The sequence below is a fragment of the Bufo bufo genome, chromosome 10 (genome assembly GCF_905171765.1).
Source record: "Bufo bufo chromosome 10, aBufBuf1.1, whole genome shotgun sequence".
In the NCBI taxonomy this organism is placed as follows: Eukaryota; Metazoa; Chordata; class Amphibia; order Anura; family Bufonidae; genus Bufo; species Bufo bufo.
Window position 1 is genome coordinate 40,268,021 of NC_053398.1, and position 23,797 is coordinate 40,291,817.

A 23,797-nucleotide genomic window follows, 5' to 3' on the forward strand; every position below is an offset into this window, starting at 1 on the left:
ATCTTGACCCGGTTGATGCGGCATTATTTTATTTTATGTATATGTTGCAGCTTCTTTAGCATATATATTTGTCTATACCTATTTTGTAACATTCTCTGTGATTTTGGTACCCTTTTCTTCTCTTTCCTCCTTCTTTTTCTACCCTTTTCTTTCCTTCTCTTCTCCTCCTTTTTGTATTTCTTTCTTTCCCTTCTCCCCCTTCCTCCCCCCTTCTTTTCTCCCCCCCTTTGACCTTCCCCCCCCCTCCTCCCCTTGACTATTCCCCTCTCTTCTTTCCCCTTTTCATTCCGTATTTTTTCTTTTCTTCACACTTCACCTCACGTCCTTTCTAGTACACTACACTAGTACAGTTCATCATTCTACTTTTTATGTATAATTGTTTGATGAAATCTACTATGAACTCTCATTCACACCCACACATCCATTATGTATTTTCCCATTATGTTCATTACACCGTTGGAGGAATAATTATTCCCTCCTCCTACATGACTACTTTTATTATTATTATTTTTATTATTATTTCTATTTATTCATATTTATTTATTTTTCATTTTTATCATTTTTTATCCCCGCACTTTTGAGGGACTTGTTATCCCTCATTCTCCCCTTTTTCACTAATCTACATCTTGCTTTATCATATTTATACTATCCACTTCATCATCTCCTTATGTGGAAATGTTGTGCACACTGTGCGTCTTTTTCAGCATCATCATTCATTCACTGTTTTCATGATTATGTATGTACACATTTATTATACTTATTAGATACACTTACTTATATTGCTGCTTCATATATCCATTTATATTATGCTTCAATCATGTTTTTAATTATTATCATGATCTTAATCATTGCTTTCAATTTTCATTATGTCCTCTTGAATCATGTTTCTTCATTTATATATTGGGTCTATTGATGTGTGATGTATATATGTCTATATACATGAATGTATTTATGATTACTTTTTACTCTGTATATGCATACTATGTCCAATATAAGTTGTGCTACATCGATGTATATAGATGTGATCCCTTACACTGTAGCATTTGTTCCGTTTTGACTACGGCTTCTTGGTGGCCTCCCGACTCTCCTCCCTTTGTGTGATGTGTGCGCGCGTCATCCAGAGCCACCTCCGGCGCCTCACGTCCGTGCGTCCAGACGTCGGAGCCGCCCGATCATGTGATTTCATCACATGGTGGGGGCGTGCCGGCGGGACGCCGCCCGTGGGGTGGCTGGACTCGGTGTTTGTCTGGATTCTCGCGCGCCCTTATCCATACACACCTGGGGACAAGTGAGTACTGACCCTCCTATTGGCTGTGGGAGCCTTTTTATGCTTAATTCACAGTGATGGCGCTACCCCCTGACGAAGGTACGCCACCCTGGTTTTTCTCGCACACGGTTCTTGGCTTGGTGAGTCCCTGTCTCCTGCTGCTCTCCTCTGTTTATTATTTTTTACATCCTATTGGTCTGCAGCATAATTCCATCTTTTACTTTTTGCCTGCATTATTACTTACAGAGGTTTTTATGCGCTTGACAGGTGTCTCACCTGGTACCTCATTTCAGTAGTACTCAGTACATGGGTTAGAGCATTGACTCTGTATTGATTCCCATGTTTCTTTTCTATATATTGTACCATGCTCTTTTGATCCGCGTGCCTTTTCTCCCAGGGTGGCGTTTCTTTTTCTGTCCTCCGCTCCTATTTTTCATCATGTCTATGGCACCATTTATTTATTGCTTCTACTCATGTCATTTTTTAATCATGTTTCAATAAATTATATATATTTTTTTGGTACCATGAGCTCCTTTTCCTTCGTTTCTGCTATCTCACCAATAGGATTGCACTATTGGCCATAGCCAAATACAATGTAGTAGATCAGCCCCCTGTAATCCACATTTTGGGCAACTCATCAGTTTATTTTGAGTCCCTGCACATGAGGTCATATTAAGGGCATATGCAGCAGAATCAATTAGTCGAAAGTGGGATTCTATCCACCATTCACAAGGCACAGCTCTACACACTCTACCCCACTCTCTCAACATGTTACTTGCAAGAGCCTGTGTTCCAATTTCTTTTCCCATTTCTTAACTAGGGTGTTTTTCTGCTTCTTCCCCCATTACCACTAAATGAGTGATACATTTGAGAGAGGGTACTCCTTGCTGGCGGGGTACTCAAAGACATCGCAATTGGATCAGTGGAGCATTCTGATGAAATATCAATTACGGTGATCGCTTTTCTATATATTGTACCATGCTCTTTTGATCCGTGTGCCTTTTCTCCTAGGGTGGCGTTTCTTTTTCTGTCCTCCGCTCCTATTTTTCATCATGTCTAAGGCACCATTTATTTATTGCTTCTACTCATGTCATTTTTTAATCATGTTTCAATAAATTATATATTTTTTTTTGGTACCATGAGCTCCTTTTCCTTCGTTTCTGCTATCTCACCAATAGGATTGCACTATAGGCCATAGCCAAATACAATGTAGTAGATCAGCCCCCTGTAATCCACATTTTGGGCAACTCATCAGTTTATTTTGAGTCCCTGCACATGAGGTGATATTAAGGGCATATGCAGCAGAATCAATTAGTCAAAAGTGGGATTCTATCCACCATTCACAAGGCACAGCTCTACACACTCTACCCCACTCTCTCAACATGTTACTTGCAAGAGCCTGTGTTCCAATTTCTTTTCCCATTTCTTAACTAGGGTGTTTTTCTGCTTCTTCCCCCATTACCACTAAATGAGTGATACATTTGAGAGAGGGTACTCCTTGCTGGCGGGGTACTCAAAGACATCGCAATTGGATCAGTGGAGCATTCTGATGAAATATCAATTACGGTGATCGCTTATGACAAAAGTGTAGGATCTGTTGGTATGGGAGATATTGATGTGACGGGAGTTCATATTTTTCACATAATTCTGAAAAGGTAAGATATCTACATTCGTAATATGTAAAAAATCAAGAAAGGTGATTATTCCTTGTGTAAAGTCTGGGTGTCCCCACAATCTCAATGCGCGGGAGGCTAGAAAAGGTAGCTTGTAAAATTTCCTCACCTCTCTCAAAGCAATCAAGGTATTGTGTGACACCACTTTTGACTTTAAGTGTGAAGGAAGTGCTGATCTCCGGGAATGCAATAAAGCCACCAATGACCACAGAGAAACTAGTTGTTACTCTAATGAAGGAATGGAATAGAACTGGGTTTAATGTGTCCAATCCAGGCTATGTCTGAATATACACACCAAGTTATATAATCTTATGTTCAGAGTATTGAGCCCCCTTATCTCTGGGAAGCAGTGCAATTCGGGGATGTTTCCCTGACCATATAAATATATTGAAAGCTTAAATTAGCTGTTATGTCCGAATGTTTTAACAAAATAGGGAGGGTTCGAAGAGGGTAAATAAAACTTGAAAAGCATACTATTTTGATTACGCGACAACGTCCTATAAGGGACAATGGCATCTCTTCAAATCCTTCTCTGCCATCACTTCAAATCCTTCTCTATCTTTCCAAAGAGTGGAATATAATTGAATGAATACAAGGAGCTTGATCCCAAGATACGTGATAAATGAGGTGGCAATTGGGATGTGTCTATGGGAAGAAGGCAGTTGCATAGACAGATACAGGAACCACTTTAATATTTTAGGGAGAATTTATTAAGCCCTGCACTACAGGACTTATTAGCCGCCACAACACATTTTCAGGCATTGGCATGCCCCTTTTTTGTTAGTTCCTGCTCCATTACTGTTGTAGTCATCCCAATTTCATGGGACACCTAATGCCCTCAATGTTCATTTGGCCTCCAGGGTTGTATATGATGATGCTGCATCCTAGCACCACATACCATAAAAGTTCATGGAGGGCTTCCCTTCATGCATAACCATACAGATTTATCAGCTCTTCTGGGAAACCAGAAGGTCTCCCTTTATTTTCTAGACATTCAGCTCAGACATTCAGGGAGAGTTGGCAACAATGAGTTGGAATCACTGGTAAATTCCATAAGATAAGTACTCCTAATGAAATATATAATAATGTAATTGCAAAAGAATGATGAAGATATGTTGTAAATAAAAAAATTATCAACCAATGAAAAGAGAAATTAGAAACCATGTGACATGGACATACGAGAATATAATTGGGCCGCCACCAAAGGACTACTACCCCAACACAGCTCCACAAACATCTATTCACTACCTTGTCTGTTCCATGCTGTGCTGCTACTATTGCTGCCACTATAACCCCTACACTCCTTACTAGTGTTGGGCGAGCATGCTCGGCCAAACACCATTTTGATTCGAGCATCGCAATGCTCGAGTCTCCTCCCCACACGTTTGTTGGCTGCTACGCAGCCAATAAATGTGCGGGGAGGTGCTGGCACTTACTGTAATGCTGTAGCCATGTTGGTTACTGGCATTACAGTGATTGGCTGGCCGGAACGCATCATTGGGTGCTATATAGCACCCGAAAACATTTGGCTCAGTCTTAGTCAGGGCTACAGCAGAAGGGGCAAATAGTGTAGGGATAGGATTTTTTTTTATTTTTAGGCCCAGTTTAGTGTTGAAAGGTGTTAGAGACCTAAAAGTCCTTTTAACCCTTTCATGACCAAGGGTCATTGATGCCCCAGTGTCCAGGTCAAAATTGTTGTAATAGCTTTGGAACACTTATTTATGCAAGCCATTTTGAGATTGTTTTCTCGTGATAGTCAAAAATTTGAGTCAATATATTTCACCTTTATTTATGAAAAAATCCCAAATTCACAATTTTCTAAATTTACATTTCTCTGCTTCTAAAACAGAAAGTCATACCTAATAAAATATTTATTACTTAACATTTCCCATATGTCTACTTTATGTTGGCATCATTTTGGTAATGTGATTTTATTTCTTTAGGACATTAGAAGGCTTAGAAGTTTAGAAGCAGTTCTTAAAATTTTAAAGAAAATTTCCAAAGCCCACTTTTTAAGGACCAGTTCAGGTCTAAAGTCACTTTGTGGGGCTTACAAAGTGGAAACCCCCCATAAATGACCCCATTGTAGAAACTACACCCCTCAAGTAACTTAAAACTGATTTTACAAACTTTGTTAACCCTTTAGGTGTTCCACAAGAATTAAAGGAAAATGGAGATGATATTTCTAAATTTCACTTTTTTGGCAGAGTTTCCATTTTATTACATTTTTTTCTTTAACATATTGAGGGTTAACAGCCAAACAAAACTCAATATTTATTACCCTGATTCTGCGGTTTACAGAAACACCCAACATGTGGTCGTAAACAGATGTAAGGGCGCACGGCAGGGCGCAGAAGGAAAGGAACGCCGCATGGTTTTTGGAAGGCAGATTTTGCTGGACTGGTTTTAGATGCCTTGTCCCATTTAAAGCCCCCCTGATGCACCCCTACAGTAGAAACTCCCAAAAAGTGACCCTATTTTGGAAACTAGGGGATAAGGTGCCAGTTTTATTGGTACTATTTTGGGGTACATATGATTTTTATTTGCTCTATATTAAGTTTTTTGTGAGGCAAGGTAACCGAAAAATGGCTGCTTTGGCACCGTTTATTATTATTTTTTTTTTACAAGATTCATCTGACAGGGTAGATCATGTGCTATTTTTATAGAGCAGGTTGTTACGGACACAATGATATCAAATATGTCTACTTTCTTTGTTGGTTTGTTTCAGTTTTACATAATGAAGCATTTTTGAAAAAGAAATTATGTTTTTGTGTGTCCATTTTCTGAACGCCATATGTTTTTTATTTTTCTGCCGATCGTCTTGTGCAGAGGCTCGATTTTTGCAGAAAGAGTTGAGGTTTTTATTGGTACCATTTTTGGGTACATAGGATTTTTTGATCATTCATTATTACACTTTATGGGGCAAGGTGACCAAAAAATTGGCTGTTTTGGAACAGTTTTTATTTATTTATTTTTACAGCGTTTATCTGAGGGGTTGGGTCATGTGACAGCTTTATAGAGCAGATCGTTACGGACGTGGCAATACCTAATATGTATACTTTTTTTTATTTATTTAAGTTTTACACAATAATAGCATTTCTGAAACCAAAGAAATGATGTTTTAGTGTCTTCCATAGTCTGAGAGCCATAGCTTTTTTATTTTTTGGGCGATTGTCTTAAATAGGGTATCATTTTTTGCGGGATGAGGTGACGGTTTGATTGGTACTATTTTGGGGGTCATAAGCCTTTTTGATCGCTTGCTGTTGCACTTTTTGTGATGTAAGGTGACAAAAATGGCTTTTTTTACACATTTTTTAAAATTTATTTTTTATGGTGTTTATCGGACGGGGTCTATCATGTGATATATTTATAGAGACGGTCGTTACGGTCGCGGTGATACCTAATATGTGTATTTTTTTTTATAGGAAAAGGCAATTTATTTTTTTAATTTTACATTTTTATTTATTTATTTTTACTTTTATTATTTTTTTTTATCAAGTCCCTCTTGGATCTTGAAGATCCAGTGGGGCTGATGGCTGTACTATACTTTGCAATGCTCTTGCACTGCAAAGTATAATACAATCAGATGCCCTGTAGGTGGCAACAGCGGACGCTTTTGGAAAGCGTCCGGTTGCCATGGCAACCATCGGGCGCTGCAATCGCAGCGCAGCAGCCCCGATGGTGGAGAGAGGGAGCCCCCTCCCTCTATTAACCCCATGGATGCCGCTGCCGCGGCATCTATGGGGTTACAGCAGAGTGTCAGCATAGAGCTGACACTCTCTGCCGATGGCGGCGGCTCAGGAATGGAGCCGCCGCCATCACACACAGCAGGGGGATCGGGGGCAGCGCTGGAAAGGGGGGGGGGGTCGGGGGTGATACGGCCGCTAGCATTTAGGGAGGCTGGGGCAGGAGTCAGGACTAATGTATGGGGCGTGGAGGGGCGGACTGCATCAGGGCAGGAGGCAGGAAATGAGCGCAGGAGGCAGGAGATGAGCGCAGGAGGCAGGAGAGGGGCACAGATCGGGGGGCATGAGGAACACTACCTGCTTTCAGGCTCTGATCTGCAGAGGGCAGATCAGAGCCTGAATCTGGCTTTTTTTCACTGCCGTTATCCGATTGGTTAGTCTGCACAGACTAACCAATCGGGTCGATTGCCGGCAAGGGACCACTCTGATTGGTACCTTGCCGGCATTACTGAACTGTATGCTGTCCGTGACAGCAGCAGGGCAGGGGCAGAAGCTTTAATCCAAGCAGCACTACGAATTTGTTTAGGTGACAAACAGCACACCGCCGCAGAGCTGTGGCAGGGTATAAGGGACCAGACTGAGCTGTGGCTCTCGCCACTCAACCTATAACCAGGCATGGTTGTGTCTGATTATGGCCGTAACTTGGTGGCAGCTTTGGAGCTCGGCAAGCTCACACACATACCATGCCTAGCCCACGTGTTTCTCAAAACTAGAGGTGGGACGAATCCAAATTTTTTCGAATCCGAATCCGAAAAGGTTCTCGAATATATCGAATCTTTCGAATCTCGAATCCTACGAATCCTGTACATAATTGTGTGAACGTACGGTGTAAGAAACAAAGTCAGACCGCGTCAGTTTGTCTGAACCTCCACCTCCCAGTCACGGTCGCACCCTATTTGACCGCGATGACCCCTGCTCCTATCACTACAAAACATACAGGGTAATACAGCCACATACCTCTTACATCCAGTGACGTCTCTTGTAGATGTTCTCTTTCCTCATCTTCTCCTTTCAGACCTTCAGACCAGACACCAGTTTTCAGCCATTTTTCGTCTCTGCAGCTTGACAAAAAAAAATAATCTTAGTTTACTACTTTTCCATCATCCTCCCATCTTCTGGACAAATCATCCTAACACCCCCAATACTGTGCCGCTGTGCTCCCCAATACTATACTGCAGAAACAGATAATACCCCTGATAATACTAGTACCACACAGAGCCCCCCATATAAAATACCCCTTCTTTGTGGCCTCAGTAGATGCCCCCATAGTGCCCCCCAATAATGTGCCAATAAGAAGTGGCCCCACAGTGCCACCCAATAATGTGCCAGTAAGTGTCCCCATAGATGCCCCCTTAATCATGTGCCAGTATCAAGTGCGGAGTGCCTCTCTCCTCCCCCCATGTGCCGGTATCATAGTGCCATCTCCCCCCCAATGTGCCCGTATCATAGTGCCACCTCCCCCCATAATGTGCCCGTATCATAGTGCCATCTCCCCCCATAATGTGCCTGTATCATAGTGCCATCTCCCCCCATAATGTGCCCGTATCATAGTGCCACCTCCCCCCATAATGTGCCCGTATCATAGTGCCATCTCCCCCCATAATGTGCCCGTATCATAGTGCCACCTCCCCCCATAATGTGCCCGTATCATAGTGCCATCTCCCCCCATAATGTGCCCGTATCATAGTGCCATCTCCCCCTATAATGTGCCCGTATCATAGTGCCTCCCCCCAATGTGCCAGTAGTATCATAGTGCCTCTCACCTCTCCCCCTGGCATTCACAGACCCCCCCACCCCATAACGGTGCCATCCACAGACCCCCCCACCCCACCCCACCCCATAACAGTGCCATCCACAGACCCCCCCACCCCATAACAGTGCCATCCACAGACCCCCCCCACCCCATAACAGTGCCATCCACAGACCCACCCCACCCCATAACAGTGCCATCCATAGACCCCCCCACCCCATAACAGTGCCATCCACAGACCCCCCCACCCCATAACAGTGCCATCCACAGACCCCCCCACCCCATAACAGTGCCATCCACAGACCCCCCCATCCTATAACAGTGCCATCCACAGACCCCCCCACCCCATAACAGTGCCATCCACAGACCCCCCCACCCCATAAACAGTGCCATCCACAGACCCACCCCACCCCATAACAGTGCCATCCACAGACCCCCCCACCCCATAACAGTGCCATCCACAGACCCCCCCACCCCATAACAGTGCCATCCACAGACCCCCCCACCCCATAACAGTGCCATCCACAGACCCCCCATCCTATAACAGTGCCATCCACACCCCATAACAGTGCCATCCACACCCCATAACAGTGCCATCCACAGACCCCCCCCACCCCATAACAGTGCCATCCACAGACCCCCCCCATCCTATAACAGTGCCATCCACAGACCCCCCTATCCTATAACAGTGCCATCCACAGACCCCCCCATCCTATAACAGTGCCATCCACAGACCCCCTCACCCTATAAGTGCCATCCACAGACCCCCCCACCCCATAACAGTGCCATCCACAGACCCACCACCCACCCTATAACAGTGTCATCCACAGACCCCCCCACCCTATAACAGTGCCATCCACAGACCCCCCCATTGCCGCTCCAGTAGTTATATAATGTGTAATTGTGATTAATAATCATGCTGCCCCCTCTGTGTGTAGTATTACATTCAATAAATCTTACTTACAGCCGGCTACTGCTATCGTAACAGACCGGCCGGGCAGACGAGCGGCAGCGTCACTGACTGACGTCACCTGCCTGAGCCGCCTGCTTTATGAATGAAGCGGCGCAAGCAGGTGACGTCAGTCAGTGACGCTGCCGCTCGTCTGCCCGGCCGGCCTGTTCCGATAGCAGTAGCCGGCTGTAAGTAAGATTTATTGAATGTAATACTACACACAGAGGGGGCAGCATGATTATTAATCACAATTACACATTATATAACTACTGGAGCGGAGGGGCCGGAGCACAGTGAACGCACCGGCCCCCAGCTCCACCAGTCCCTCCCACCAGATTCGTCGGATTCGTTTCAGGCAAATTACGTCTGGATTCGAGTCCACGAATCCCACGAATCCAGCAAGATTCGAGGGATTCGTGGATTCGACGAATCCCCCGTCCCATCTCTACTCAAAACCTACCCTAATTTGCTTGAGCCACTGGTGAAGGTGCACCGTGTGTGTGCCCATTTCCAAAAGTAATCTACAGCTGCTGCCGGTCTGGCAACACTGAAGCTGCGCTTGCAATTGCCAGCTCACCGACTGTTGTGCGACGTGAGCTGGAACTCCACATTCCACATGTTGGCCAGGCTTTGTGAGCAGCAGAGGGCAGTAGTGGAATACCAGTTGCAACATCGTTGTCGACTTTCCAGTCAGCTTCCGCTCTTCAGAAGCGAGGAGTGGGCATGGATGCCTGACCCCTGTGAGGTTTTACGCAACTTTGAGGAATAAACACAGATGGTGAGCGGCGATGCCGCTATTGTCAGCGTAACCATCCCACTTCTGTGTCTATTGAAACTCTTACTGCTCACAATGAAGACGGACGCTTTGTATGTGGAAGAGGTGGAAATGGGGGAAGACAGTGCACAGGGAGATAGCCAGACCACCCTCAGTTCGTCTTCTCAGCGCAAATTGGATGATGACGAGGAGGAGGAGCAGGAGACGGTTGCCTCCGCTACAGAGGGTAGTACCCATAGCAGGTTTATTCCATCTGTTCAGCATGGATGAGCCGAAGAGGAGGAAGAGGATGAGGAGATTGAGAGTCATCTTCCTGATGAGGACAGCGACGTCTTGTCTGTTGGGACTCTGGCACACATGGCTGACTTTATGTTAGGCTGCCTTTCCCCTGACCCTTGCGTTATATGCATTTTGGCCAACACCGATTACTGGTTGATCACCCTTCTCCACCCTCGCTACAAAAAGAACTTCTCATCTCTCATTCCTGTGGTGGAGAGGACTAGAAAAATGGTGCAATACCAGAAGGTTCTTGTGGAAAAATTGCTCCAAAAACTTACAGCTGTCAACGCTGGCGGCAGAGTATGTAGTTCCTTGGGCAACCGAGGAGGGGAGACGAGGGGAACACACAGCAGTTCCAACAGAGGCAGGGCAACACTCTCAAAGGCCTGGGACAGTTTCATGACACCCCGTCAGCACCCTCACCCTGATGCGAGGCCTAGTGTCACAAGGAGGGAAACGTTTTGGAAGATGGTGAAGAAGTACATAGCAGACCATGTCAGCATCCTCAGTGATCCCTCTGTGCCTAACAACTATTGGGGGTCCAAGCTGGACACGTGGCACGAACTGGCGCTCTATGCCTTGGAGGTGCTGGCCTGCCCTGCCGCCATCGTCTTGTCAGAGCGGGTATTTAGTGCAGCTGGGGGCATAATAACTGATAAGAGCATCCACTTGTCCACTGAAAATGCTGACAGGATGACTCTTATTAAAATGAACAAGGCCTGGATTGCCCCTGACTTCTCTACTCCACCAGAGGAAAGCGGTTAAACATAAAGGCACTTTAAATGTGGCTTTTATGGTGTATTGAATACACTGTATTCCCATGCACCCCTTCCACCACAAAAAAGGGTATATGGTTCAATCTTCCTTTTCTCGTCGTCCTCCTCCATCATATCAACATGCTTATTAGGCTGCCCTCGCTCCTAATGTTTTAGAGGGTCAGCTCAGCAGCAGACCCTCACCCTTAATGTTTTATTTAGAGGGTCACCAGCGGGCCCTCTCCCATAATGTTTTAGATGGTCACATCAGCAGTAGGCCCTCGCCCCTAATGTTTTAAAGGGTCACCAGTAGTGTTGAGCGTGAATATTCGAAAAGCAAATTTTTATCTCGAATATCGCAACTTCGAGAATTCTCTAATATTTGGAATATAGTGCTATATATTCTTTTATCGAATATTTTTTTTTTTTTCATCTGAAGTCTTGATTCCTCCCTGCTTCTTGCCTGTGGGCCAATGAGTCATTGAGGAATCATGACATCAGATGGAAAAAAATGACGAATATTCTAAAAAACTAATATACATATGTAGCAGGGTTAACACACAAACTCTTAACACAAATTTCTTATTCAATATAGTGCTATATATATATATATATATTTTTTTTACTTACCTGAACAATTGTACCACAATGTGAATGAGGCCCTGCTTTATGTGATATACAGGTTGTATCGGAGTGCCTCTTCCTTGTAATTTTTGACAGCACTTGCACTTTATATGCAAGTAAATATACAGGAAAGAATGTTTCCTAACAATTTTTTCTCTAAAATCGATTTTATCTTTGTTTTTGTGCGTATTAATGTCAGTCTGTAAAAGTGGCGTACTACTCAGACAACATCGTTCCCAGAAGCAACCTGGGAGTCCAAGATGCATCCAGACATCCTCCCCATGCTGCTCCCGAACCATTTCAGTGATGTTTCCATCAATTTCTGACCTTTTCCTGTGAACCAGAGCAGGGGGTGCCTGGTTTAATGTTCGGGTTCTCCCATTGACTTCCATTGTGCTCGGTAGAGCACCCGAGCATCCCAAGGTGTTTGACCCGAGCACCCGAACACCCGAGCACTTTGGTGCTTGATAAACACTACTCATTACCCTTTCCCCATCCACAATGTACTACTGCTGCTCCCAAATAAAAGGGCGAATTTTTCAGGCTTGTTCAACTTCAGAACAAGCCACTGTTTCTGCTGATAATTTCCATTTTTGTGTCTCTTAAAAAATTCAGTGCATCTCACTCCAGTACACAGGAGATCAAAACTGGCATATAGGAATCCGAGTCTTGATGGATCTCCCACATGTGTTTTCATTAGAATAGCAACCAGACTGATATTCTATTGTTGATACTCCAAAATGTCCAACTACTGTATATTTGTGGTTAAAGATGTCAACCTTACAAAGATGTGCAGTACTTGCTTAAGGTTTGAGAACTGTGTTACATGGCCCTCAAAGAATTTTGTGGTCCCCAATTGTACATGGCGTCAAACTGAGGTTTTTGGATTGCTGCACAAACCAATATGGACCCCCACCGCATGAGTCCTGAGTCAAATACAGAACTTAAATTTTGAGATACATAATCATCACAGGCTAGATCAACAAATGATTATGTTGAAGAGTTTGGAGCTACATTTCCACCATTCACTTCCAGTAGTATGATTACTGTTTGCCTCGTTAAGATAAACTGGAAAATAATGCCCTCACCAACCCATTTTCAGAGTCACTGCCTGTAATGACAGATGCTGTGTTGACTAAAAGGCTATAAGAAGGCATGAGAATAAAGCTCCGGAGATTGCTGTCTCATAGTACCTGTGACACTGCAAAACTTCAGTGGAAAATCTTTCTTATTTCGTGTAAGGCATGTTTATGGAAAGTGTCTCTGGTTTGCCTTGGATGATTTCCAATATAAAGTAGAAGTAAGAAACTGAAAAGCAATCTGTCATTTAAAATATATCTGTCAGCGGGATTATACTGCCCTGACTGAGGATATAATTTCAAAGAGGAATCAAATATAATCACATTGATTCAAATTATTCAATTATTTAAAGAGGCTTTACATCTTTGGGGGCCTTTTGGGCAGACCTCCCACATGGCCGGAGCTGCAGAGGGAAGCATTTCCCACCACTAGGTTCCTCCTTCGCTCCCACAGTGCCACAGCCGCACTCTGGTCTCTGCCTGTCAACATCCAGTTCAACAGCTGCTGCAGCCAATCACTGGCCGTAGCAGTAACCCTTCCCCATTGTGTTAGTTAATGGGTCGCGTGATGTAAGGGGCACATGTCACTGCTGCTGCCAGTAATTGGCTGCAATGGCCATCAATCTGGATGTTGACATGCAGAGACCAGAGCGTGGCAGGGGTGGCGGGGAAGAGAAGTAGCCGGAACCCAGTGGCACCAAGCAGGTAGTTATGCTCCCCTTTCCAAAAAAGGCACAGAATCGCTAAAAAAGTTGTAATTTTTGATCTCCTTTGCTCCTGTCGATGAGCTATAGGTTCCCTGTCGGTCTCTACTTCTTGGTTACTCTCGATACAGAAATGTGACCACTCAGCCAATCACAGTGATCTGCCTCAGCCAGTGATTGGATGAACAGTCAAATTTCCTGTGTCAAGAGGAACCAGTAAGTAGACACCTGCGGGGAATGTGAAAAGCATCAGAATGGTAAAAGTGGGGGTCGGTAAAATGAGTATGATAGAGTCTTTTTTTAAATTAATACATTTTTTATGTACAGTACATCCAACTTCTTTGAAGCTGTGTACAGGCTCATTCAAGCAAGACCATGTCACTGAGTGAGGCCTAGAACCAAACTTGGGACATTCTTTTTACTGTTTAGCCCTAACCATATTGTGAACAGAGGCTACCTATAAGAACTTGTGTCTGGTAAGCCGGCCCAGCGTCAGCACCCGGCAAACCCGGGCAAATGCAAGGGCCCACTGCTCCTGAGGGGCCCACTGAGCTGCTATGAGCACTTCCATCAATACAGATGGAAGCACTTTTTGCTGTCATTTCACTTACGCAGTACCCCTCTGGTGGGCCCTCTGAGTCTCATGAGGCTGGCTGCTGCAGAGCTTCAGACACGCCCCCTCTTCACTCTGTTCAGCAGAGCAGCAGGTTACCTTACCAGCTTCAGACGCAGAGTTTGTCAGTGAGTCTGCACTGTGATTGTCTCTTCTCTGTGGGACAGGGGGGGATACAGCTTCATGCATTTTAGTTGTTTTACTGCAACATTAAGCAGTTTGCCTCCATGACACCTGCCCCCCCATATCCTGTACTCTCTCATCCTCAATGGATCCCCTTCTGTCTTCTTTCCTCCCTCATCAAGAGCTCCTGTTCCACCCTCCTATCTCCTGTTGCTGCCCTGCACAGACCTCCTGCCCCTACTTCTTGTATGAATCCCCCTCCTAGCCCCTTCCACCTACTTGCTGTGTTCACCCCTCCTGTCCATCCAGGGCCCCAGGCCCCTGTCTCACTCCTCTGCCTCTCATTATGGTGGCGTCTGAACCGTATTTACCGTAAGGATATTCTAACGCCACAGGGTCATGTGACTGTGCCCCCCCACCCCGTACTGTGCCACCCACGCCGTACTGTGCCCCTCACCCCATACTGTGCCACTTTATACCCTGCATTGTGCCCTCTTACCACACCCGGAACAGTGCCCCTAGTCATTCCCTGTACTGTGCCCTCTTATACCCCTTTATCCGGTCACTGTACAGATGTGTTATTCGGTCACTTTATGGTGGCGGTATCCAATAACTGTATGGCCATAATTGTATCCCTTTCCATGCCCACGTCACCATTTTAGACCTGGCATGAATGTGAGAAAGATGCAGATTGCTCACTGGGTGAAATGATCTTTAGTGTGGACACCTCAAAGTGATCTACTGCCCAGAAACAATGAATTAGTATAAGGGACAGTGATAGCAGTACCATTGCTGATCCCCACATAGTGGAGGTAATCCGCTGCATATAAATGCAGCCCGTCACCTCCACTAAAGAGAAGGCAATTGATAGGAAGGAACGGTGAATTAAAAATAATTGTATGTGTAACGGTCGCGTACACACACACACAGGGGGAGGGAAGTGACCACTGCGCTCAACCCTCACCCCTGGCCCTGCCTACTTGCCTCGCGAGTCCTAATGACAGGGGACAACTGGACGGCAATCCCTAGCTTGGACTAAGTGCAGGGATGACAGACAAACAACAGAACGTGAACGGACCGAGTCAATACCAGGAAAGCTACAAAGTACAAATGGAGCAAGCAGAGAATTGTCAGGAGAAGCCGGGGTCATAAATACCAGGAGAGTCGTGTAGTACCAAAGGAGTCAGTAGAGAGGATCGTCAGGAATTCAGCAGGAGGTAAGTACTCCAGGAAACACAAAACCACAGGTGGAACCTAAATTAACAGGCAACCTGTGGCCAGCAGGCTGCCTGTATTTATAGTGGGGAGTGAGGGTCATGTGACGTGGCCAGCTTCACATGACCGACAGACCAACCAGTCGAGCACCGAGTGATCAGCTCGGCGCTCAAGGCAGACTTAGGAGCAGGGAGCCACCCAGCTAGTAAAGCCGCCCTGGGAACGAGGTCAAACACAGATCCTTGCTCCCGAAGCTAAGCAGCAGGTCTGCGGCTAATGGGGGACCGAGTGCACCTTCGGAACCCCGTTACAGTATGCCCACTCAGTGCGTGTAAATATGCCTTAAAGGTGTTGTCTCATTGTCTCATCTAAGACAATGGGGGCCTATCCACCGCTAGGACCCACACCTATCTCCTAAACAAATCCCCAAAAGTGGGGGAGGGAGCACTGCGCATGCGCAGCCACCCTCTATTAATTTCTATAGAGCCACCAAAAATTGCCGAGCTATGGTTCAGCTATTTCTGTCAGGCCCATTGAAGTGAATAGGAGCAGTGGCTGGAAATGCGTGGTGCACTCCCATTCACTTCTATGGGGAGAGTGCTTGGTGGTGGCCGGACCGGAGTCCTCCAGCCACCACTTTGGCCGTTCTCGATATAGGTGCAGGTCCAAGCGATGGGACCCGCACCTATCAGACAATGGGGGCATATCCTAGCGATATGCCCCCATTGTTCCAGATGAGACAACCCCTTTAAGACAGCCAGATACTTCATTTTTTATAGGAGGGAAGAAGCTGTGAATTCATACACTCCCATGTTGCACCTCTGAGTGATGAATAGCTCATCAGCAGCTCTCTACATGTCTTCTATATTGACCGAATCACTAGATCAGGCTGAAATTAATTATCCCTTAACACAAAGCTATTCCAGCACCAAACAGCTATGAATTAGTGTTGTCTCGATGAGATTGGGGTTGAGATTGGTCAAAATTGTGACCAGAATTGAAAATAAATCATAATTATGGCCATATTTACTACTCACAGAGGGTATATACAACTCATATTATGTGCGTAGCCCTGGGCCACTTAAACCTCTTTCTTGTTGACCTTAATCACTTCTTTCAAGTTGGTTTTAAAAAAACAAGAACAAGGATTTTTACACAAGGTAAGCTAAATATAGAGAGCCCAGTTGTTATGCTTGTCTTAAGCAATGTCATTGACCCATCGTCAACTCCAAGACTTTCCTTGTGAAAGTAAATTTCATCTGTTTACTAAAGAGCAAACATCCTGGGTCAGAATTCTCCATGATCATATAGGGTGAGAAACATGCTTCTTGAGGTTGGTCCACACAAAAATCCTCCCATAATGCATTTCACATCCTCTATTATGTAAAGGTGACCTAGGTGGGGGTAATATTTTTTTTTCTATAAAAAGGCACAGCTAAGGTGTCAAGAAGCTTAACCACCTCTGAAAAGAGTCAAGTTCAGTACCTAAAGTGGTGACTGAACGGAATTGGAATGGGGTCTTGGAAGGTTATGGGGTTAGCAACCTGCTTCCTTATAGCAGTGCTGGCCCAGTTTAGTGTGCAAGGTGAGTATATATTTTCATTTTAATATAGAACAGATATGTGTAGGCTATCTTCCTGAGGCAATAATTCAGTTGGCTGTAATTTTTTGAATCGAAGAAGAAAGGGATGCAAATGATCTCTTAACAAGCTCTGCCTCTGATGCCACCAGATGTAAGGCAGCTATCCTATAAGTCAATGTTTGACCCTTTAAATTGGCCTTGAGACATGACTCGGATATTAAATAAGCCAGTATCTCATCTGCAGGCTGTTTTGAGGTGATTGCCCCTCATCAGTGCAGAGCACAGAGTACTGGCTTAACTGGGTGAGAGGCCTGAGTCAGGAGTACCGCTCAAATCCATATTTTGAATCAAAATACCCTCACCAAGGCAGAGTGGCTTTTTGGTGACCTCACTAGTGCTCAGTACCCAAGGCACACGCACAATCAACTATATTGTCTATGATAACTACTTTTTAAAGGAATTTGTTATGCTTTTATAAATTATTTTGAATAATTATGCTTTTCAGGTATGATGTCATCCGACTACTCAGTGCAACAGATGTCTGGTAAGGACTCGTTTGATTTATTATTTCATTTATAACTATGATTTCCAAAGTATCATAAAATTGACATTGTATATACGCAGAAATTCTAAAAAGTTCATAAAATTGACATTATACGCATGTGAATGCCATTTTTATGATTGCTTTTTACTGATTTTGGGCTAAAAATCATTTTTTCACTTGGTCTTTATTAAAGATGTTCAACAGTTTTTGTTCTGCAGGGTTACATTCCAGACTATCTGCAGAGTACCTTGCTTTCAGTTTCACACTGAATCCATCAGGTTGCTGCTCTGACAGCTCCATGTATAGCTCTTGTGTCTGAATTCCTGACAGCGCATAAACAAAGTTTTCATTACAAAGTTCGGAGATAATAGCTAAACATCAAGCTGTCAGTGCAGCAATCTTACAAGTTCAGTATTAAGCTGAAAGCAAGATACTCTGCAGATAGACTGGAGCTTAAAAAAAAAAGTTGATTTTTATAAATAAAGATAAATTGAAAATAATTTTTAGCCCATAATTAGCAAAATGCAATCATTAAAAATTGCCTGAAGATGTTCATAGCCTTTAACCCCTCTACATTCACATTAAAGTGTAACTGTCATTCTTTTTTTCTTTGTAATGTGTAGGGGCAGTAATACTGACCACTTGTAAGACTCCATTCACACGTCCGTAGTGTATTGCGGATCCGCAAATTGGGGATCCACAATACACCCAGCCGGCACCCCCCATAGAACTTCCTATTCTTCTCCGCAATAGGACATGTTCTATTTTTTTGCGGCGCCGCGGCCCGGAAGTTCGGGGCTGCACTCCGGAAATGCGGATGCGGAGAGCACATAGTGTGTTCTCCGCATCCATTCCTGTCCCATTGAGAATGAATACGGAAAAGATGCGGACCCATTTGAGGACGTGTGAATGGACCCTAATAAAGCACAAAATGGGCCACTTTAGATTTGTACAATTTCAGTAATTAAAGTATATTCCAAAAATGGTCCGTATCACTGCCCCTACACATTACAACAAAAAAAAAAAGAATGACTGTTACATTTTAAAATTGGAAAAACCCTCCTGAAAATTTCACTTTTTTATTGTAGATTTTGAATTTTTCTCTAAAGTAAATCTAGTTGGCGCACATCTCAGGGGACACTGCAATTTTGACATTTTTTGTGGGACGCCATAAAAATTATGATGGCGTTCACTGTATGTTATAAATACCAAGATAACTTTATTCTGTGGGTCAGTATGATTATGATGTTGCCAAATTTATATATTTATATTTTTTCTCTCCTTCTTGCAACCTGTTAGCTCCCCAACTGTCCCCCTCTCCATCTCCAGGCTGTCTGAGATCTCAGCCAGCTGCAATATGGAGGGCTACTTTTACTCTTCATATCTCGGGCTTGGTAACAGCTAATTTGTTTGGGAGTGAAAGCAACTTTCACTTTTAGCTGCTATTACTCCTGACTGATTTCTAACAGCTATATCTACCAATGAAAAGAGGATCATGCTGAGATTCTGGTCATAGTGTTTTACAACCTAGGCTATCAGCTTTCATACAAGGCCAGTCCCATTTCTCTAGCCCAATATATTAGAGGTTAAACGGGTTGGGAAAGAATGGGGAGGGGGTTAGCCCACAGTTGGCCGGACCTGTAAGAGAAAGATGACTTACCTGCTTCCTAGTATCAGCTCCCCTCTCCTTTTCTTCCAGGCCTGTGATTCTTTGCTGGGTTCCCACAATGCCAACATCTGGTTTGACACTGCCGCAGCCAATCAGTGGAGACTTGTTCCCCTTGTGTCATGTGACAATTTGTCATGATGTAAGGGGAGCCAGTCACTGCCACGGCAAGTGATTGGCTGCAGCAATATCAAACCGGACGTTGACATTATGGAAGCCCAGCGGAGCATCACAGGCTGAGAGGTGAAGGATGCATCAGTAAGCAGGTAAGTCATCTTTCCTTCACAGGTCTGGCTAAGTGTGTGTGTGTGTGTGGGGGGGGGGGTTACCAATAACTCCCCCCCCCATTCTTTTACACACCTTTAAAGCTCTGCTCAGGCTGAACTGTTAGTGCTTTTCCTAATATTACAAAATGAGCTCTGGCAAAACTATTAAGGGGTTAAACATAATTATAATTATTACTTACAATGTGATTTTGTAAAATGTTTGCTATAAAGCCACAATTAAAAAAATTAATACCGCTTGACTCGGCATGCACCGAATTTAAATTTAGCCCACATTTCAAATAGGAAACGTAGCTCTTGTTGACATTCCTAACAAATACGGTATCTGCTTTCTAAGTTCAATGATTCAGCAAAACCTAGTAGTAGAAGTATACCAAACACCTAGGGTCACAGAAAACAAATGTTTACCGTGTAGATAACTGTCAGATTATTGACATAGTACTTTCACCAGTCATTCATTCATTCATTTCTAGGAATTCTAATTGTTTCCTAGAAATCATTTCTGGATGATAGTTATGCCACACAATTTCCACACATTGTGACAAACCGGTTCAGGTATTCTTTGATGGCAAGAATAACATTGCAGACAGCACTGCGCCATAGTTCTGTCAAAATTTACCAAAAGTCTGATGTGAACATAGCTTTATTGTGTGCAAACTGAAACAGTAGTTTCCAAAGGATTTCTAGTTTCCATTTGTGCATTTTATTACATTAGAGATGTGTAGTAGTGTTGGGCGAGCATGCTCGGCCGAATACTAATTCGGCTGGAGCATCGCAATGCTCGGCACATTGCGGTGTTCGGCTGAACACCGCGTGTGCTCGAGCACGATGCTCGAGTCTCCTCCCTGCACGTTTGTTAGATGCTACGCAGCCAATAAACGTGCAGGTAAGTACTGCCATTCACTGTAATGCTGTAGCCATGTTGGCTACTGGCATTACAGTGATTGGCTGGCCGTAATGTGTCATCGGGTGCTATATAGCACCCGATGACACGTGTTCGGCTCAGTCTTAGTCAGCACGAGCTGGAGAGCAGAAGGGAGATATGGTGTAGGCATTGAAATAGCAATATTTTAGTTTTTATAGTTGTTATAGACCCAAAAGTCCTTTTGAGGACTATTGTGTGTGGCAGCAATATCTATTTTTAGCGCAACATGCACTAAATTGCTAAAACTTATTAGAGACCCAAAAGTCCTTTAAGGACTATAGTTGTATCTGGCAGCAATATATATTTTTAGTGCAACCTGCGCTAAATAGCTTGCAATTGTTTGGCCGCTGCAGACAGCGACATTATCTGCGCTACATCTCCTGTGTAACGTGTGCGCAACCTAAAAATATCTGTGACATCCAGTGTGCTTTTTCTGTAGACTGTGTCCGCTGCGGACAGTTACATTACCTGCGCTACATCTCCTGTATAACGTTTGCGTATCCGAAATATCAGTGACATTCAGTCAATTTTTTTTGCTGCTGGTGGCAGCGACATTATCTGCGCTACATCTCCAGTCTAACATTTGCGCATCCGAAATATCAGTGACATTTAGCGTAATTTTTTTCACCGCTGGTGACAGCGACATTATCTGCGCTTCATCTCCTTTGTAACATGTGCGCAGCCTAAAAATATCTGTGACATCCAGTGTACTTTTTCTGTAGACGGTGTACCTGCGCTATATCTCCTGTATACATTAGCGACATTACTTGAGCTATACCTCCTGTTTAACGTGTGTACATCCTAAATATCAGTGACATTCATTCAGTGTAATTTTTTATTAGGCGGTGGTGACAGCAACTTTACTTGCGCTATACCTTCTGTTTAACGTGTGCGCATCCTAAAAATATCTGTGACATTCTGTGTACTTTATTTGCGCATACACTTACAAAACCTGCGCTACTGTATGTGTGACATACTTGCAAGCATATATACCATTTAATATGCGCAAGGCGAGCAGTAAGGGATGGGGAAGTGGCTGTGTTGCTGGCCCTGGCCCTGGGCGCGGTGAAACTGTGCCTGCTGCCAGATCACAAGAAACACACTCATCCACAATACCTAGCTTCATGTCCCAGTTTGCAGGGTGGCGCAGGACACCACTCTCAAAGTCAGACCAGTGCGACCAGGTGGTCGGTTGGATTGTAGCAGATAATGCTTCCAGTCGGTTAAGCACCACACTGTCTTCCACAAAGTCCAATCTCAGTGGCCAAAAATCCTCACCCAGATACTCCTTCCAGCCACCATGGAAAGTCTTGGCAAACAAGTGATCCCACACTCGGATATTCCGAGGAGCTGTTTTCATCGCCATTCCTTAATTTGGGCCTCTCGCCAAGCCCGCTTGCATAGGGACATGAGGAGATCTTGTGCCCTGATCTCCAAACTCTGGAGCATCCACAATCAGAAGAAGATGACGGTGGGGAACGGCAATTAGTGTTTCACGAGGTGGATGATGATGATGAGACACAGTTGCCAATAAGTCAACCGCAATTAGTGTCTTTAAGAGGTTCAGGATGAGGATGAGACACAGTTATCAATAACTGAGGTTGTTGTTAGGTCAACAAGTCAGGAGGATGACGAGAGTGAGGAAGTGGAAGTGGAGGTGCTGGAGGATGAAGTTACTTACGAACCTGGGAAGGTGGCAAGCCGAGCGAGGACAGCAGTACAGAGGGGGAGAGATCCGCAGCAGCGCAACAAAACGGAAGAGGCAATGGGGTGGCAAAAGGGAGAAGGCGGGCCACACCAAACAGGCCCGCAACTGTTCCCCGGAGCACCCCTTTGTGGCAATCTCCCTTGCCAAGGGGTAGGTGTTCTGCAGTCTGGCGCTTTTTTGAGGAAAGTGCAGACGATAAAAGAATTGTCATTTGCAACCTGTGCCGTACCAAAATGAGCAGGGGCGTGAACACTAGCAACCTCACCATCACCAGCATGATCCGCCGCATGGCATCAAAGCACCCAAATAGGTGGGTCGAACGCCTGTGTCCACAACCAGTGTCTGCGAGTCACAACACTGCCTCCTCTTCCCCTGTGTTATGTGCTGGCCAATCTCCTGTCTAAGATGCAGGCCTGGATGCCTCCCATCATGCACATGGACCTTTGCAAGCACCATCAGCTAGCACATCCACTTCTGTGTCCCAGCACAGCGTACAGATGTCTGTAACCCAGGCCTTTAAACGAAAGCGCAAATACCCAGCCATCTACCCACAGACCATAGCGCTAAATGCGCACCTTTCCAAATTGCTGGCCCTGGAAATGTTGCCATTTAGGCTTGTGGACACTGAGGCTTTCCCAGCCTGATGGCGCAGCTGTCCCGCGCTACTCTGTCCCCAGCCGCCAATATTTTTCACGGTGTGCAGTCCTAGCCTTACACTAGCATGTGTCCCATAACATCACCTGTGCCCTGACCAACACAGTTATTGGGAAGGTCCACTTAACGACTGACACATGGACAAGTGCTTTTGGCCAGGGATGCTACATTTCCCTGACGGCAAACTGTCTGAACCTTGTGGAGGCTGGGAGCGTGTCATACCCTGGGATGGCACAGGTGCTACCGACGCAGCACCAGTCAAACATCAGTCAAACTTGCAGCACCAGTCAAACATCAGTCAGTAGCTGGAAGCAGTGTAGCACTGCAGTGGGGAATCGGCAACAGGCTTTGCTTAAACTGATTTGCTTAGGTGACAAACAGCCCCCCCCCCCCCCCCCGCAGAGCTGTGGCAGGGGATCAGACTGAGCTGTTGCTCTCGCCACTCAACCTACAACCAGGCATGGTTGTGTCTGATAATAGCCATAACTTGGTGGTGGCTTTGGAGCTCGGCAAGCTCACGCACATACCATGCCTAGCCCACATGTTCAACCTAGTGGTTCAGTGGTTTCTCAAAACCTACCCCAATTTGCCTGAGCTACTGGTGAAGGTGCGCCACATGTGTGCCCATTTCCGAAAGTCATCGACAGCTTCCGCCGGTCTGGCAACGCTGCAGCAGCGGTTGCAATTGCCAGCTCACTGACTGTTGTGCGACGTGAGCGTGTGCTGGAACTCCACATTCCACATGTTGGCCAGGCTTTGTGAGCAGCAGAGGGCAGTAGTGGAATACCAGCTGCAACATGGTCGTCGCCTTTCTAGTCAGCTTCCGCAACGAGTGGGCACTGATGCCCAACGAGTGGGCACTGATGCCTGACCCCTGTA

At 45.0% G+C, this 23,797-nt stretch overlaps 1 protein-coding gene and 1 non-coding gene across 2 annotated transcripts in view; one reads left to right on the top strand and one right to left on the bottom strand.

Moving 5' to 3' along the window:
- Positions 1–23,797, top strand: part of LOC120980013 (mucin-5AC-like) — a 151,672-nt gene that overhangs the window by 18,844 nt on the left and 109,031 nt on the right. The gene's annotated exons all lie outside the window — the stretch shown is intronic.
- On the bottom strand, positions 6,680–6,765 carry LOC120981279. Its single transcript, XR_005774690.1, has one exon. It is a non-coding gene; the product is annotated as a small nucleolar RNA SNORD71 (small nucleolar RNA).